The 18942-nt window shown below is 40.7% G+C and overlaps 1 protein-coding gene across 2 annotated transcripts in view; it reads right to left on the bottom strand.

Annotated features, from left to right (window-relative positions):
* Positions 1 to 18181, bottom strand: part of LOC110949900 (sodium-coupled neutral amino acid transporter 3-like) — a 49876-nt gene extending 31695 nt beyond the window's left edge. Inside the window, exon 1 of one of the 2 annotated variants that reach the window (XM_022192216.2) lies at positions 17571 to 18181. The gene's annotated coding sequence lies outside the window, so the exon portion shown is untranslated. The remainder of the gene's footprint in view (positions 1 to 17570) is intronic. The other variant, XM_022192217.2, reaches the window with a different exon arrangement.
* Between the last annotated feature and the right edge of the window lie 761 nt (positions 18182 to 18942).

Here is an 18942-nt window from a genome sequence, read left to right as displayed (position 1 = left end):
GGGCTTCTTCCGCTTCACAGACTGCTCTTTTAAACGTAGCTTTTTTTTTGTGGAGAGGAAAATATTTTAGCACATCAAATACAGTGTGAGGTGAATAAACCCGGTCTTCACCTAGCGGTCCCCTGAACCTGTCCTACCAACCACATAGCTGTGAGCTTCACTGCCCAGCCAGGCCTCTCGGTGTCTCTGGCTAAAGGCGTGCAACGTGGTTGGGCAGCAAAGCACAGGGCACAATGGCACATGTTGTGTGGTTTCCTGGGAACGGGTTGGAGAACAGTGGTGCTATTGTGCCAGGCATCATTATACTGCCGGGGCCCCCTTGGCTGTAGTTCGCCAGGCCACTTGAGGGCCTGAAAAGGTATTTCACTGGGCTCTAATTGAAAAGACGCCACCTTGAATTCAACAAATGCCCGTATCCTGTATTCATGCGCAGTTGTAGCCGAGTTGCTGACGGTAGCAATGGCAGAGGCGGGGCCAATCTCGAAGGACAAATCGCTGCACAGAACCACACTGCCACTCAGATAGTCTACAAATCATGGAGAGGCTAGAGGAGTCATTCAGGGACAACACACGATGGGATGCCCTGCTACAAGGGTTCCTCCTCAATGGCCTCCAGCAGTGGAGCTTGAAACAGCAGACCTGACTGACCTAAGCTGTGTCCTCTACTATCATTATATTCAACAGCAAAGGATCTACATGACACCCTTTAAAATAGTGAAGTGTAAATTCACTCATTCAGTCAGAAACTCTTATTTTTAGAAGATTTATTGAGCAGTAGTTTGAGTAAATTAATAGAGACAGCAGAAATTTGAAAGAAATTTGAAGAAAATGTGGCTTTAAAAGTATGGCAAAGGTTTGGCTGTACATATGCTGATTCTGATGGCAGAAATGATCTGCTAAATGCAAATATATGTTCTGAAACTGAATGATATTGTGTACCCCAGATAGGGTCAGCAGATGCATGGCTAATATGGACACGAGCAATTTCAACAGCTTATGTCTTGCCTTGTATCATAGTAGCGCTATCAGGTGGATTCAGATTAAATTAAATCTAAGTAACAAGTCACCACCAATAATTAAAGCCAAGAAAATGAAGAAATAATTGAGTTTCAGCCCCCACAGACTCAAACTCCGTGACCAAAGAGCCACTGTGGTATGAAACAGAGATAGGGCTGTGTGTATGAACTGAAACGCTCTGTAGTCTGTAGACACTGTGTCATGTGAAAACATATGTGCATCTGTCTGCAGGAGCAACCGCAGATAATCCTGATGTCAAAACATCTGATATCCAAGAAAATCAGGGTTTAGAGGGACATGATTTATTTGGTGTTTATTTTCCTTCAAGCAAGACATATTTTGCAGAACACAGACAGGCTGACAGGAAGACGTTTAATTTAACTAAAATAATTGCAATAAACTACATTCTTCTTAACTGCAACAGAAATGTGAGCATGCAAAGCTCTGCATTAAGAAATGTGACAAAAAACAGTATTAGACAGAAGGAAAAGGAACAAAACAACAGTAGGGTCAGATGGGAAAAAGAAGGAAGATTATCTTTACAAAACCAGTATCCCTCCACTGCTGTCCAAACTTCCGAGTCCTGTGCAAGAGTTAAAGCCACATTGTGATGCTCTTGGTGGGAGTAAATGCGTCTTTTCACAGCGACAGCAGAGGCTATGTTTATTCAAGTCCTCATCCAAAACATCACCTCCGTTTGCCAACACACAGTGAGTGTGTGCGCCTCAGCTCACCGGCTCTGACGTCAGCAGCTCTGCTGAGAGACGTCATTCCACGAGGAGGGAAGCAGAGCCAGCAGCTTCACTCATTGTTATTCCCAAACTGATACCTGAACCAAATACTGCTGCCTCTGCTGATTCATCCTCACTTATCGCTATGCATGTGTGCGTTTGTCATTCATTCAGCGAATACTATAATTAAATGTGTGGCTTTCACTGTGTGTGCGTGCAGTTTATGTAATGAGTAATCTCTAAGTGTAATGCTGCCTCTTCTGCCAGGACTTGATGACATTCTAATAGCCCTGTAGCTGTATAAGCTTTCTTAATTGAGTCCCCAGTGTAATTTTCAGAGACTCTTAATCTGTTGAACTGCGTGTGGTTGATCATTGACGGTTTTATCCATCCACGACGATGGATGCATGCAGAAGCAGAGCAACAAATGCTTTAAATGTCATTAGAGAGCATTTTCTTCAGAGGTATTTTCCTTAAAACCATCTACAGCATCATTACAGCTATCATTTAAAATTTGGCAATGGTATCTTAGTGCAGTAGTTCTGGAAAATAAAATCAACACTCCCTATATAAAGGGAGAACTCACTATATTGGAAAAATGACAGAGAGCATCTATAAAGCAAATTCCTCGCCCTCCGTTTTTGTCCACGAGCGGAAACAGATTTCACTGATGAGCGGGTAATAAGTCTATCAGCAAACATTTTTTTGCAAAATAATGAGTTTGCACGTGGGACCTTTTACAATCAGGATGATGGACTCGGTCACATTAGGTCTAATCTGGCTCAAACAGGAAATCAGGATCAAACCGCTCAGGTCACTCGTGTGCTCCTATATAAAAATAGTTGCAGAGGAGTGAATAGCCTCAATATAACCCCATGTCACGTCGCACACAAAGCTGTGTTTAAGTGCTTCTGCATGTGCCACTGAACACAGCAGCTGGCTGATAGAAGCTGTAAACACTCCACGAATGCATCCAGCAACCATCTGCCTGTACTCTGGTTCTGCACACAAGGGCGAGCTTTCACACATACGCACACACAAAGACATATGCAGGGTAATTATGGGAAAATATTATGCTGCTGTAGAATAAATGAAACACTTCAAACAGCTACAGGCAGAGAATAAAGACATCATCATCACTGAAATGTGTGACAGAGAAGAGTGTAGAACTGCCAGATTTACATTAAGAGATATCTTGTAGACATAAGAAGAAAAAGCACATTCATAAGGATGCAAATTTTAAACGGTTTTTACTTAAATAACAGACAGGAAACTGCATCATCAATTGACTAATTGTTAACACAAACAAAGTACATTGGACAGTTTTCAATATTCTGATAAAGCCAAATTTAACCACAGGCATGTGGCGTTTTTGTAATATAAGCTCAGCTGCACTAGTTAATCTATTAACTGTCCTCATAAACTACAGCTCATCTTCAATTCATGAGCTTCAGCCAGAAGCCATTAACCACCACAAGAGTCTTTGTCATGGTGACCAACTGATAACCAAACCCCTACAATGGTTCCATTTGAAACTGCTCGAAGCCCAAGTAACCATCTCCGCAATTCGCAACAGGATTTACCGATAAGAGGCTCCACCAAGTGGAACAACCAGGAACTACAGTTAACATACAATACATTTTCTGACATGTATGTCAATTGTCTTCTGCCTAATTCATGACTATGTATTTGTAAAAGGTTAAGTTAATAATAACTGATAAATAGTTAATCATTACCATGCATACATGGGCCTCAGCAATTCATCCGATCTATGCAAAAAAAAAAAAAAGAAAGAAAAACTGTGCTAGTTAACCTGAAACAATTTCTACATTTTTTGTCAACTATGTCAGTTCCAAAAAGGAGAAGGATCCAATCTTGAAGTCAAAATGTGTGCATCACTAAAAGAAAGCAGCAGTTACAGTTAGTTTATGCTTTGAAGAAACCTGAAAATGCATTCAGCTACTAAAATGCCTTCAGTTTATGATTTCAATTGATTCGGACAGAACTGAGCAACTACAGTATGGTGCGGTGTATTGTTCCCACTGAGGGCTATGGATAGTGTTTGGGCCAATTGTCAATGCTGATATATGCACACATTTTTTCCACCTAACTGCAGAGAACATCAGATCTCTCTTGTGGTGGAACTAACATGTTGTTATGCTGACTCTTGTCATGACAGTTTGCGAGCTGGTTCAGACATTTTCAAGCAAAACTTCAAACTTTAGCATGAAAAGCATCATCTTCTTGACAATACTTTAGGCTGATACTAACATTCAATTTAAAACCTTCATTGGCAGATACCAATGAGGATGCCAATATCATCAGACATTTCAAGTTCAATAGCCTTAACCACTCAGTCATCACACCTATAATGGTAACTCCACCAAGCTAGGAGTCACCATGGAAACCCATACATACACAAAGAGTATTAATGTTCCCAGGATAATTATTCCAAATTCTATTGGTAATTAGGGCTGAAAAACATTTAATTACAAAACATAATTGCAATTTGAAACAATACAATTAGCAAATCACAAAGTTTTATGATATATTTTGTTCAGCCTTGTGTAAATGGTTGTATTTATATAGTGCTTTTATCCAAAGCGCTTTACATGATACGTCACATTCACCCATTCACACACTGATGGCGGGAGCTGCCATGCAAGGCGCTAACCACGACCCACCAGGAGCAATTAGGGGTTAGGTGTCTTGCTCAGGGACACCTCGACATGAGCACAACAGGCCAAGGATCGAACCAGCAACCTTCCAGTTACAAGACGGCCACTCTACCCACTGAGCCATGCCACCCCATGTGACAGTCACGCTTGTGATGGTGTCTCAAGTGGTGATACTCCATCACTTGTTTTAAATCAAATTTTTAACTGAATTGCACCTTCAAATAATTACCTCACACATCAAATAGCAATACCTGTCAGAGAAATCGCAATTTCATGTTCTTCCTCAAATCATTCACCCCTGTTGGTAGTTTGGCCATATGTAGTACATTACATTAGCCTAGCCGCGCTAGACCCAGGTCTGAAGACGCAAGGGTCTAGGAACTCTCGACAGGGAGGGAAAGGAATGAACCACTACCAGCCTCTGTGTTGGAGGTATGTACAGCCAACAAACAGCTGCTTGAGCACAACCCTCCAACTCTGAACAAGGTAAAATGTAAGTTTTATGACAGTTAACATCAGCAAATCACCTAAGAAGACTAGACATGCAAATACAGAAAGTTAAAACGTTGGTACCGTGAGTCACATCTCGTAAGTCCTCACATTAAATTAACATTCCCCTAAATATTCAGAAGAGAACATCAATATTAATACTTCCAGGATAACATTAATATAATTAGTAAAATTTAGAGCAGTGAGTCTACTACACCGATCAGCTCCCTATTTAGCTCACATTAATGATGAAAAAAATCCAAAATGCCAATACGGTAGAGAATTACTAGGATAAGTAAGATGTAATTACTAACATGTGTTCCCTCAAACTGCTTCTTAGTTAAAGTTGTTATCTGTAAATGGAAAAAACATCCATGAGCAAATATCTATTCCTAAAGTTCAACTAGATACAAAAGCTGAGAACCCACTTTGTTGGTCCAGTTTCTTTGAGCATGACCTGATTATTACCCAAGCACAGACAGCAGTATCTGCATTATTTAGGCACCATATGGGAATAAAGTCAAATAATCAGCACGAAAGCATTGCATCCTTTCTATCCATTTTACATCTTTTTTTAAAAACTTTAAACCTTTCATCCTGAACTTCACAGGTTCTGTAGTTCCTGTGCTCTGCCTTTGCAGGGCAGCAGAGGTGCTATATTACTCTATTGTAAACCGAATAACATTGTGTTCTGCACATCACAGATTAACAGTCTGTTGTCGCTACAACTGGCTTTGAGAGATTTACTGACACTATGCATTTAACTCTTAACGGGAAATAAAAGTTGACAATACAACATGGAGGAAAATCTTCCTTCAGCTGTCATCAGGTGTCTCATTAGACACTATGTACTCTCTGTTTCCTTACAGCACCGTCCTGCCGTCCCTCTCTGCTACTCTGCTGCAGGCCAGGAAGTACCAGTGTTATTAGCCAGCAGGGAGAATCGGAGATTAACTTCTGACGAGATTTGTATGTCAGCTTCTGAGATGCTCCTCATCTCCAGGATTCCTATAAGCTGCTGTGACACACACACGTCAGAGGCTATAATATGATGCAGGCTCCGGTCTCAGCGTGTGTCTAAATATCCGCTGAGAGGTGGGAGGGATTATCTCACAGCAAGTGTTTCAGACGGTGTCTTTAATCATGATTATTCTATAGGTTCAAAGGAGGTAAAAATAGCCTGCCCTCCAGGCTCCACTGACAACATAGTGTACGACATTATACAACATATACGAACGGATGTGTGAATCATCATGAACACGTTGTTTCACTGCACTCACAATTGTTTACATACACTGTTAAAAAACTGATAAAAAAGCTAGGGCACCAAACTAAATTGACAGAAACAATGGAAAGTAACCATCTTATAAAAATTCCACAATTAAACTACGTTTTCTATCCGTACTTTTACATTTGATCATGTGGATTTTTTTCATTTTAATATTTAATAGATGTTTACATGTGTACCAACAATTACATTACATGAATAGATAGAATGAAAAATGACATAAACTGATGAAAACTGTATTTTTGACAGATTACCAGTGCTCATTCATATTATCCACTGATGAAAACTCATGCATTCAATTGTTTTGTTGTGGAAACTTTTGTAATTAAACAAGACATTTCTCATTTAGCAAACAAATCTAAGTAAAATCACACAAACAATGCTTTCTTCTATTAAGTGTCACTAATTGTGTGTAATTTTGGAAATATATTTACATTATTAACCTTGAATTTAATAGTTTCATCTATTAATTAAAAAGGAAATATTTGTGAAATTCATTTACAAAAGCATTGGAACAGTTTCTGCACGAAAAAAATACTCAAAACATTAAAATGAAATGGTCATCCTAAGTGTTTGTAATGTTGTATTACATTACGGATGAAATCTTACAGTAATAATATAATAAAAATAAAACATTCTAGAAAATTATTGTTATTTTTACAGTGTATTTAGTCACTCTTATGTCCAAATTTTGCCAAATTATACATAAAATCTCGGCTCAGGTTGTTCAGAGGTTGTTCAGTCTCACCAGCTTGGTAATTTGGTTTTCACTGCTCCACACCCAGCTCTAATGAAACGGGCCTAAAATCTGTTAATAACTGGATGACAGTTTTGTTGGCTTAACACGTTCCTTTAATATTTCCGCTCACGTCACACTGTCAGATCAGACTGAGCTGCTCAAATGCTGGAATTTCATCACATTAAAAAGTTGATGAAACAGTGAAGAGAATCCACATCAGGGTAGAATGACACATAAATCCCATCACGAGCATAAAAGTCTGAACAGCCCTTAAAGACACAAACATTTACGACATTTAAAATCTCACGTTACTGAATCTAACAGTAACCTGAGCCTAAAACTACATTTTACTTTATTTCATCCACTACAAACCAATTTCAAAATAACCAAACCTTAACTTAACCTGACCTGAAATGGAAAGTTTACTCAACCAAACACCTCAAACTCTGCCCTGCATGTTAACAGGACGCATTAGATTAAATCTCAACAGGTGAATCCATTTTAAGACAGCTCTTGTTTTCCCTTTTTCCCCTAAACTTTTTTAGGATGCCTTCTGAAGTCAGCATTGTCTGCTGTTTCATCTCCTGGCTGCACCTCTGGGATGAACAGCGTCAGCACAGCAAGGTTAGGCAGGACTCAGGAAAGAGTGAGGCATGAGGCAGCGTGAACTGTCCTGTAATGTGCCTGCATGGGAGCAGCCGCCTGGTGACTCACTGAAAATGGGATTTATTTATAGAATCACACAACACTTCCTGTCACTCTCGCTCAACTCTTACTCGGGGCACCCCACGGACAGGACAGGACAGTAGAAGTGGTGCTCAATAAGCTTGAAAGCAACGCAGGCAAGACGGCTGTTAAATACAAACGGCTTCAGGGTTGAGTCTGAGGATGCTGCAGAGTCTGTGCAGTAGTGACAAGAGCTCCAGTCCAGTCCAAACATGAGCACACGGAGCACATAACGCTTGAACCTCATATAGCCCAGACGGCATGGACGTCCACTTAACACTTCAATAAAAATGATTAGCAACTGATAGATGTCATTTACTTAGCTAGTAAGAGTGAACGTAGCGTGCCACAAAACTGAAAGTCTGTGTTGCATCTTGGTTTTCGAAACCAAGTATCAGATCATTTATTAGATCAGCTAAAAAATGACATGAGAAGAGGAGGTACACTACACGCCAAACATTTGGAAGCAATTTCAAGTTTCTGTTCACAATGTCTTTCTTAAAAAGGTAACATAACAAAATACATTATAAATTCTATGGATTTTGGGGTGTATGTACTGCATGATCAGTTGAGAAGATTTGCAGAGTCACGACTTCAGTGCAAAAGTAAAAAAAATTTTTACTTTAGCTCTGTAGCTTTTGAGAGTCTGCATACGAAAATTCCACTAAACCTCAACAGTGTCCATATCTCTATAACAACCACAGAAAGGGCTCGAAAGAAACAGCTGAGTAAAGAAACAAGAGTACAGATACAAATACCTGATTGTTCAGTTTTATTTTGTTTCAAAGTATACCAATGAAATTATGATATTTTTTTTGTACAAATCCGATCTCACTTCCAAACTTTTGGTCTGTAGAGTATGTCTTAATCGTTGTTGGTTTGTCTATAAGAAGGACAATACAAAAACTCCTAATTCTGGTGCAAAGCCACATCATTTCCTTTAAACCTGCAAGAAAAGACTTGATCATTGGCGGAAGAATTTACTCTCCTAACAGCTATGGCATTAAAACTGTATTTCACACTGTGATGGTTAAACTTTACAATTAATCCATGATTTACACGCATGCTGCACCAACGGGTGGGGATCTCGGATCGGCTACCGTCTGTTACACCCAAACCAGCTACATATCAGCTGCTTTTTCCCTCCAGATTGGCTGCAGTGTTGCACAGACTCTGGTTGGAAATGATGCCAGAAGCTCAGAATGACAGCTGCCCATTTTTGATATATCTTGGCGTCACTTGTTGAGAGCTGTCATGTCGTCCATCTTTATGTACGGTCCATGATTTAAGGGTTTACACATAAAAAGCCCTGTGACATAAAATAAGAGGGGAGCCGTGAGATGTAAAACTAAAGCAACACAATATGAAGTGTCATATTTTACACATAAAAATCTGCAGCCTGAGTCTTTCTTGAGTCTGTGCTTTGAATGTAATTAGCATTCGAGTCACTAAATGAGAGCAAGTTGTTAATTACACAGGAAGAGATGGGTTTTTTCTTACTGAAGCAACTGGAGTCGTGAAACAACCTTACAAGGAAATGAAAAAGAGATGCAATGACACTGAAACACTCACAAGCACACAAAATGCATCCCATCAAAAACAGATGACACTATAAGTGGAGGTTTTCTGACAGCCAGCAGCTGTCCACATGATTGATGTCCCATTTAAATCCAAATATAACTGTAAACTTAAATGTACACAACAAACCTCTATCTGTTTATGTAATAAAGTTGTAAATTCATTGCTCTTTCACTATTACTTCTCTTCGTCTTTGTTTCGAATCGTGTTGTTTGATCTTGTCCTTTCTGATACAGAGCAGGGTCTAGTGCAAACTTGTACTTTTCCCTTTTGAAGGTGTAAAAATGTCGATTTAAATGTCACCCTTACAATGTGTGTGAAGGTTATGAAATCTGCAGATTCTGTAATCATGCAGATGTTCTTATCTGTACAATCCTCCATTAAACACATCTGTATTTGCCATCACTGCCAGTCCAACTGCGGCTCTAAGATGTTTCATTTTTAGTGTCATACAAATGCAGAATACAATTGTAAACAATCAGGAAAAGGACAGCATTGTGGAGTGATATCAGAGATGACTGACAATTTCAGAAAGGATCATCGTTTACAGCTCAACCACTAAGGCCAGCTGGTCCGGTGTAACAAAAATAACCAGTTGTCATTGGTTTAGGTTCAGCAATTTATTGCTCAGTGACAAATTTAACATAAAAATGATCAAACAAAGGAAAACAGGGCTGGTAGATGTTGCTAAATCAAAGAACAAAAAGAAACCAAACAAAGGTTAACAGAGTTTTTAAACTATCTAAACAAAGACAACAAAACTCAACTCCTTAGCCAAACTTAAACATAGTATCAACACCCACCACAAACAACAGAAGCTAATAAAAATGAGTGCCAAGAGTACATAATTAACTAAATAAAATCGGTGCCTCAAAACGCTCATTTCTTTACAAGACACATCACGCGAAGACTCAAATCACAAGTACCTTATCAGAAATTTAACGGGCTGCTAACAGGAGTCACAGTCTTCACCCAAACTGGTAGCTCCTCACCTAAATAGCAGCCGTTAACAGATGCTATAATCCGGGTAAGCACCCTTTAGTGGCTATGGAACCTACATAACACACACAAAACACACAAAAACAAGAGTCACCGGGGCGAACTGGTCACGTTAAATCCCAGCCGCCCCTTACTAAGAGTTGGTTGCAGATTTATACCCAGGTGATGGTTGGGATCTTGTGGGAGGAGAGAGCAAATCTAGAACTCTGAGCTAATCACCCCTGATGACTGCCAGGTGGTATCTGGAGCTCAGTCTTCAGCCAGCTGTGATCAATACAGCCTCCACAAGCCACCTCTGCACACAGAGGCTGTACAAAGTCCAATACCAACCACATGACTAGCAGAGGATGTAACAGTTCCCAGCTTCACTTCCACATAGAAATCCAAGAGGATGCTGAGAGCCATGCTGCTGTAGAGGTGATGAGGCAGACACTTCAAATCTTTGACAGGTTAATAAGTTTCTGTGCTGTCTCGCATCTGTTTCAACAACAATCTGTGATGTAGAACAAAATGTTCGCTGTGATCTCGGCTCGGTGGCTCCCTGCTTTCATCACCTCAGTGGAAAACACAGCGACGTTCTGCTGCTTTAACAGCCAAAACTGCAAAGGAGCTGTTAATAAGCACAGTGTATAACATATTATATAAAAAAGGCCTTTATTATAAGATGTCAGATTGTCTGAAAATAAATAGGCTTGTGCACATTTTCCCTCATTGCACTGCCTCAGGTCATACAGATGCAATTACAAAAGAACATTGTCCGACACTGTGACATTTTGTACACATGATGGTTGCAGGGGACTAATGAGTCAGAGGCAAGAAGGTAGCTACAGAGGAATGAATGAATTTATGGAATGTGCTGATAAAGAGATGAATTAGTGTCTGAGCCAGATTATCAGATTTAAGCAACTTACTGGAAGGGATGCAAGTGATGTATTTCTTATTTTCTTTGACACATCACATGTCTCCCACTCTTTTATCCATATGAGAGAGTGAGGATGATGAGTGCTGGCTTGGACAATAACTTAACGCCGCTGTGATAATGTTATCCTCCAAACAAAATCTGATTTGCCCTGTGAGGCTGCTAAAGCACTACAAGTGTACAGCAGTGAGCTCGCTGTCAGCTGAGAAGCTTGCTAGTCATGTCAGAGCAGACACAGTTAGCCCTCTCTTCTACATTTTTCATACAACTTCATGAATTTAAATTACAAAAAGTTTGACAGCTGATCACATAAGGCTGCTGATTTGTGCAGGTGGCATCCTACTGAAGATGAAGGTCACAAACACTTCAACAAATTCGCCTGCTGTGTGATTCACTGAGGCAATGATAACCATCTACCATGATATTTTAATTAGAAACCTGTCATTAATTATATATCTATCAATGAAAGTTCAGCTTTGTAATAGCTTGCATATTGGACAGTGAAACTAACAAAGACCAGGGCTGACAGTCACTAGTCAAGATAATTATCTTCAAAATAGAAAAACTAACAAATTAAAACAGAAACATTTTCCTTTCTTTTGGGTCACCCATGAGGATCTAAACAAACCAGTATGGCTGTATGATGTTTGTGTAGCCTTCAAACATGCAGCCATGTCTAAAAGAAAGAGCCCGTGTTTAGTTCATTAGTGTAGGTAGGTTAGCATATTCTACTTAGTTGAACACATGGTGGTAATGTGGCACAACAAGGGCAATTCATTAAGATATCAACAGGAAAGGCTTTAATTTGTAATAAGTCGAGATGCTATTAGAATTAAAGTTAAATCTGGAAGGTTGAAATTAAAGATTTAAAAAATGTATACCAAATAATTGGATGATTTGATGATGAATTTCATGATTTTCTGTCTTTTAAAAAGCAAAACATTAACTAATGCACCTTTTCATGAACACTAAATATCACTTTTTAATTCAATCTCTCACGGACAACACCAACTGCAGTCAGTCTGGATCCACAGAAACTGCACTGGATTTAAACGGCAACTACAATTTGTAAACAATAAAAACGTGGTGACTCTTACTCAAAGGATATCTTCTGCCTTTTTTAAAAATTCAACTTCTCTATTATGTATCAGGGGACATATACACATGACATACATGGTGTATAAATGCGATACATCGGCCTGTCTCTCATGAGAACAAATCCCAAACTACTGACTCTTGCACTGTAATCCACTTTCCTACTTCTGATCTGCACATTCAAAATATTGTAAAAATCATGTTTAACCAGTTTTTATGGACTCTGTGTTTGGAGTGTTTAGAACATGATAAATACAGAAATCCTACTATTTCTTTAAACTTCGTGTAAATGTCAAACCTGTCTCACTTGTTTCCTAACCAAAATCAAATCAAATCAATCTTACAATACTTTGGACATATAAGGAAAATGTTACTTTGAACTTGTTTATAGTGCTGCAGCTAACAATTGTTTTCATTTGAACTTTTTTCTCAATTAACTGTTTGGCCTGTAAAATCTGAAAAGAATGAAAAATGGCCATCTCATTATCCTCAGGCAATATCTTGAAATGTCTTGCTTTATCTAAGCAACATTAGAAAAATCACAAAATGTTACATGATTAAAAGCAGTGGAATACTGCAATGTTTGAAAGCTATAAAAACAGTAAAAATAACAGCAAAAAACTATAAAATAACACAAAGATGTTTAGCTGCTTTAAATAGAGTAAAACCGTGTAACTTTATGGTCACACATTGTAAAAGAACAAATTCCTATTTAAAAAATGCATGTTTTTTTTTTACATAGACTGTATTTACATTTTGGGCCTGTTTTTATTGGTACTGTCAAATGTCAACTTTTAATGATTAACATTAAATATTTTACTAGACACTATCCGTATTTTAACAAAACAGTGGAAATCTGTAAAATCACAGTTAAACAAAGATTCATCGTGCTTTTTTTTTATTCTTAATAGAATATATTTTTCCTTTCAGATAAAAAGAACTATCTGTTAAACATTAATATTTTTTGCTGATTTAAATACAATTTTAAAAGAGAGTATAATTTCATGCTCAAATGTAAAGAATGAATTACCATTTGTAAAAAATACAGATTATTTACCTTTTTTCAATGGAAACATGTAAAATAATACTATTTTTCTGTGATTTTACTGGATATGATCTGTAATTGAACCAAATTTCTAAAATACTCGTAAACTGATTAAAGAATCACAGTTAAAAGCATTTTCTTTTTGCGCTTTATCAAATAAAGGTTGAAGTTAAAGACTAAAACAGGCTATAAATACAAATAAAAGGGGAACATATCACTTTCTGTCTCTTCCACCTGTGGGTAAGTTGCACCCTGGTACCAAAAGCAGACTGTCCAGGGACTGAACTTGAGAACAAAACTAACAGAGCCAAGGACGCTGCACACATAAGGAAAGTGTACACAAGTCAGAACAATGGGACAGAAACCGGCCTTCCGTCCAGACGGTTCCTCCTTATCACCACACTCTTCAATACCAGCTCTGTCTTCTCTACAATCATGTGGCCCAAAACAAAGTACCACTCTCTCCTGGCATCTGCTGCCCGTCTCCCTCTCCTGTTTCCTCCTCATCACATGGGGATGGAAGTGGGGGAAGAGAGTGCATCATGGGGGCGAATGCATTCATTCAGTTGAAAGTACAACTCACGCAGTGTGTGGCCACCATGGTGGATATTGTACTGCTGACTCTGTCACATGCCACAGCACCGAGGAAGTCCAAATCCCAATCCACTGACAGAGAACTCCTGAGCACAGCAGGCTCCCAATATAAGCAGATCAATGTAAGGCTTAAGAATCAAATCCCTTATAGAAGCAAGAATTGCACTGAGCACAAAAGCCAGCGATGGATAATCAGTAAAAATACAGTTCTGGCTACAGCTCGGGAGAAATGTATTCAAACTTTTCTGGTTTCTAAGGTGTACTAATGTGAAGAGATTTTCTTCTGTGTGTCCTACTGGAATGTCCTTGGCAGTTCAATCAAGCCTTACAAGCATCTCGAGCCCATACTTTGCCCTCTGGCAAGGGTTCTCAACTTAGAGGCTGGGAACTGGAAGAAACAAAATCCCTCTGCATCAAATTACATCTAATTCTTCGCTTTTTCTTATTAAACACACACTGCTTCTTCTCAATGGAACTGCTCACAACTCTTACAAATGAGAACTATTCATCATGACGACTAATAAAACAGATAATGCCAATAATAATATGTAGTCACACCTTAATAATACAGGGCATGAATTTCAACCGATGTGACATTTCAATTAAACCAGCAACTGTTCCTGTGAGACATTGATTTGAGACTCTTCTCAGTCTACTGCTGATTGCCAGACAGCTCAATGTTGAGGATATAGTAATTCCCTCCTGTTTAGAGCTCATCAGTAGCCTAGCCGCGCTAGACCCATGTTCTGAAGGCACAAGGGAGGCGGGCTAAAAGGTTATCTTTCAAATCACTCTGCAGCAAATGGGTAGGTATACAACCAATCAGTGCAACGAATAGGCTGACGTAGTTCCTAGAGCGCCGGCGGATTGTGGCTAAGTCCCATTAGCTTCCGAACCAGCAGAGCCAACTGGTATATTAAGGATTTGCCATATCCCGTCGGCATAAGTCCAAATACGTCTTTCTTCTCAATGAAACACTTCAGTGCCGTCCTTTGTTTATCTTTCAAGTTGAATTTTAGCTTCAAATCTTTAAGGGCTGTGGCCAAAGCCGAGTCGAAAGATAACTGTTTATTGTGCGCCAGTTGTTTCTGTCAGAATCGTCACACCTCTGTCGTCATTTAGTTACGCCCGCCTTCTGACTCTACATTTCATGGTGGTTCGTCGGTCAGTTTTAGGAGAATCCAGCCTCGAGTCTTATGGAGGGTAACTAGACCCACCCTGGCAGAGAATTAAATTCGTTGCCGGGTTGTCTAGTGCGGCTAGGCTAGCTCATCAGGCCAATAGGTTTGCATTTATCTTCAGCAGTGTGGACTTATTCGAGCTGCAAATCATCTATGACATCCCTCAGTATGTCCTCGAGTCTTTCATAAAACAGTCTGCACTTTGAAAATGCAGTAATACTGTGATAAGGCTGGTGACACGCACATGAAATCACTGGACCCTAAAGGGATAGAAATGCTTCTATGAAGTACTAGATTGGAATTAGAGTGAAATACAAGTTGATGGTCTGATTGATGTATTTTTCAAAGGTTCCAAAGACTAGATGCATCCATAACCACCACACAGGGCAAAGACTACATGGATCGTATTTTGGTCAGTTTGTAAGGGGCCGTAAAGAAATAATCGATGAAACTGACCAAGTTTAATGTCGACCATGCGAATGCAACAGTGTATTTTTTGCGCGAGAAAAGGGTTAAAGCAAATTCTTTCTTCTGACTTTTTGTTGTAAAAGATCAAAATCAAATCCCTGTAAAACCTCAAGGCCAGACAGTGGCTCATGTCCTTTCATAGTTTAATACCATTGACAAAGTCGCAGCAGGGTGTTCCTTTCTTCTCCCAGTGAACTACATTGCACTCTAAGACTGAGAAATCCCTTCATGTTTTCTTTTCATTCCTGCAGACGTAAACCAATACCGCTGCAAGATCCAAATATATTTCTCACGGACGAGGAGCTTTGATCAAATTAAATAAGAAACTTAGTGAATCCCAGTGTCTGCTCTAATACTGAAGAAAAGAGGAGGCAGGAGAAGGAGTCATCAGCAATGATTATCTACAGACTGAAGATTGAAAGAGGAGGAAGAATCTCAAGGAGACAGTTGGAGCTGTTGAATAGATGTAACAGCTACAGACTGAAATTAGTTGTGATTGAATCATTTCACCTATTATAGTAGAAAAGCCAGTGAATGACGAACAAGGCTGCATGGAGATCAACACTACTTCGCACACCACAGTGTCACGGTATAACCACAGCTGTACACTACATACATGTGCGTGACCACACACACACGTGCGCATATGTACACGGACACAATCTGAAACAGACGAATGGGGGCTTTAATCACACAGCAGATCAAAAGCTCAGCATACACAATGCTCAGCAGAGGCTGGATCAGAGTGTTAACGCTGTGATTTTGTGGTGGGGTGGGAGGCTGGAAGCGCTCGGGTCACAGAGAGGAGTCAGTCGAGTGTAGCAGCAGAGGCCAAGCAGGCCAGACATGAGCTCTCGTCTGCTGCAGCCTGTCAAGTCCAGCAGTCACAGACTCACCTGATGCCCACAAGCCCTTGAAGTGACTCATCACAGAGGAGAGAGAATGGCTGGTGACTTTGCTCCACAAGCCCTGCTGCTGCTGCTCAGAGTTACATCCAAACAGGGATTTTTTTGCACCTCGCTAAGCTGGATGGATTCATGCAATGTCCTTCTATGTTTGAACACCAGACAGTGGAGTGTGCCTTCATTAGAAATCTTCACATCAGGCAAAAGTGTTGAAAAGCAGCATTTCCTCCTGTCAGTAACATCAGATACTGTATATCTGCACATGATGGCCAGTATGCTGTGCTTTTCCTTCCTAGTTAGATTTGGCATCCGACCGAAAGCATAAAAATGTCCCTCAGGCTCTGAAGCGTCGCCAAACATGAAGACCAGATGGCACCTGTAGCCACACTGGTAGGAACCAGCTGCGGATGCCTCACCAGTATGACTCTAAAATATGACAGAGAGTCCCAAGATGAAACCGTGAGAACCTGAAAAATTCAAACATGGCAGCAATCCAGCCAACCAAATGGATCACATCAGATACACTGCAATGACATTGTTATTCCTAAGTATGTGCAGTGAAAGTGGGAAAATGATGAGTGCACAGCGTGTTTGGGCTGTTTGAAGGAATGACATGAAAAATGAGTATCACATTAGGAAGCAGTGGTTCACTGAGCTTCCAGTCTCTGGTGTCCAAGTTTGCTCTGACTCATCTACTGCACTTGATCCTGGTGGCCGGAGAGAGACACTGGGGTCAGTTTTCTCTCTCAGAGCAAACGTGTGTTCGGTTGTGCACCAAATAATTCCTGCAGATTTGCAAATAAACCACAAAGAAGAGTTGCAAAAGGAGTGAGTGCTGTCCAAAGGAGGACACTGGATCTCAGTAGTAGGAGACACAGAGGACCAGCACGTTTGGAATGTCACCTCTTTACACCAAGGATGAATAAAGCAACCGAGCAACGCTGTCTTAACTTGGCTTCCACTTTGCCTATTCCCATTTCGTTAATTTTAGGTGAAGGTTGAAGCTGCGTACATGCACAATTGTATTTCAATGAACTCCAGCATTTAAATGCCCCCACAACACATGTGAAACATAAGTTTAATGCATTGCAAAGGGCTGCACACGAAGCGAGCCTTACCAGAGAAGTAGCAGCGTCCTCCTCCAAACTCCAAATATCTCCACACAGACCTCGGCTCGCTGTCCTGCCTCTTCTCCCTCACTACGTCCGACCGCCTTCCCTCCCAGCTGCCCTAATGTCATGTGTCTCCCACCAAATTGTCCTCGTAATCTTGCCCCCAAAAGTGGGATGTGGAGATCGTTCGGGTTCCGCCTACCGCACGCACTCGGATCGTTTGTGTGTGAAGCCAGAGCGCGCAGAGGACGCTAGAGCCCCCGTTTGGCACGCACCTCTCTAATCGTGTGGAGATGCGGATCGGTATCGATTAAAAGCCCATGCCCGCTGCTTTACACCATGTTTTTTTAGTGTCGGTGTCAGGTTTTGTGTCACGGACGTGCGTGTCGTCGTGCCTGAGCGCGCAATACGAGACAAAAGGGATGATGAATGAGCGCAGGGAGAGCACACGTACGGTGCGTTTTTTTATTTAAAACTGCCGGATTGGTGTCCCCTTTAATTGCTTCCAAAAATACCTCACAGCGACTGTTGATTAAATAAAAAACGATCCAATCGCGGTGTCTTTTCTTGGCACGCAATCAACAACGTAAACAGCACCCAGGACCATGTGCCACCACCACGGCTGCTTACGCACACAGGACGGCTGCGCACGCTCCATTTCTAGGTCATCTGCGGTAGCGCGATTTTGATGTCACACCGCTCCGGGGATCGTGTCTTTCCTCTCTTCTCCAGCTCATGTTCAGCCACTCACACTCACCTGCAGGAAAATTAGAGCAGGTCCCTCTTCAGTGTGGGTGTGTGACTATTTATGACGGTATTCTAGAGCCAGAAACACTCATTATCCATAAACTCTGACTCATTTGTAAACCTGCATTTTAATTGTGTGCGTCATCGGCGCCATCCTGTCCTCTTAAGATGCAAACCACAGTTTCCTTTGAAGCTGCTTGACCTTGTGGAATGCAGAGGACATTTAACCTCTGGCTCTGCATCTGTTCTGAGGTTGAACCAGTGGTGGGGCGGCTACCCAGAGAGGAGAGGGCCAGAGATGCTGAGAAAGTGGCCTTGTGCACCCCAGAGGTCACCAGAGGAGCTCAACAGATGTATGCTACAGTTCTAAAGAGTGAATCTCAAATGTATGAAGGCATTTGGTTCAGCTCCAGAGAAGTGGTGGCTCCTAATCACAGATAACCACGATAACATGCTAATTTAAGGAGGAGAGGGGGGGGGCAAGGACATCTGGCGACTGGTTCTAGAGGGATAGAATCAGCTGCATGGACTCTCCCATGGTTCTTCTACTTCCAGTGTCACTTTGCCTCACCTGCCTGTCAGCTTAAAAAGTGATGTATGTGTTCCAGAGGACTTTCTGGCTGCCAAGAGC

The sequence above is a fragment of the Acanthochromis polyacanthus genome, chromosome 5, assembly GCF_021347895.1.
Source record: "Acanthochromis polyacanthus isolate Apoly-LR-REF ecotype Palm Island chromosome 5, KAUST_Apoly_ChrSc, whole genome shotgun sequence".
NCBI lineage: Eukaryota > Metazoa > Chordata > Actinopteri > Pomacentridae > Acanthochromis > Acanthochromis polyacanthus.
This window is presented reverse-complemented; position numbering and strand designations above follow the sequence as displayed.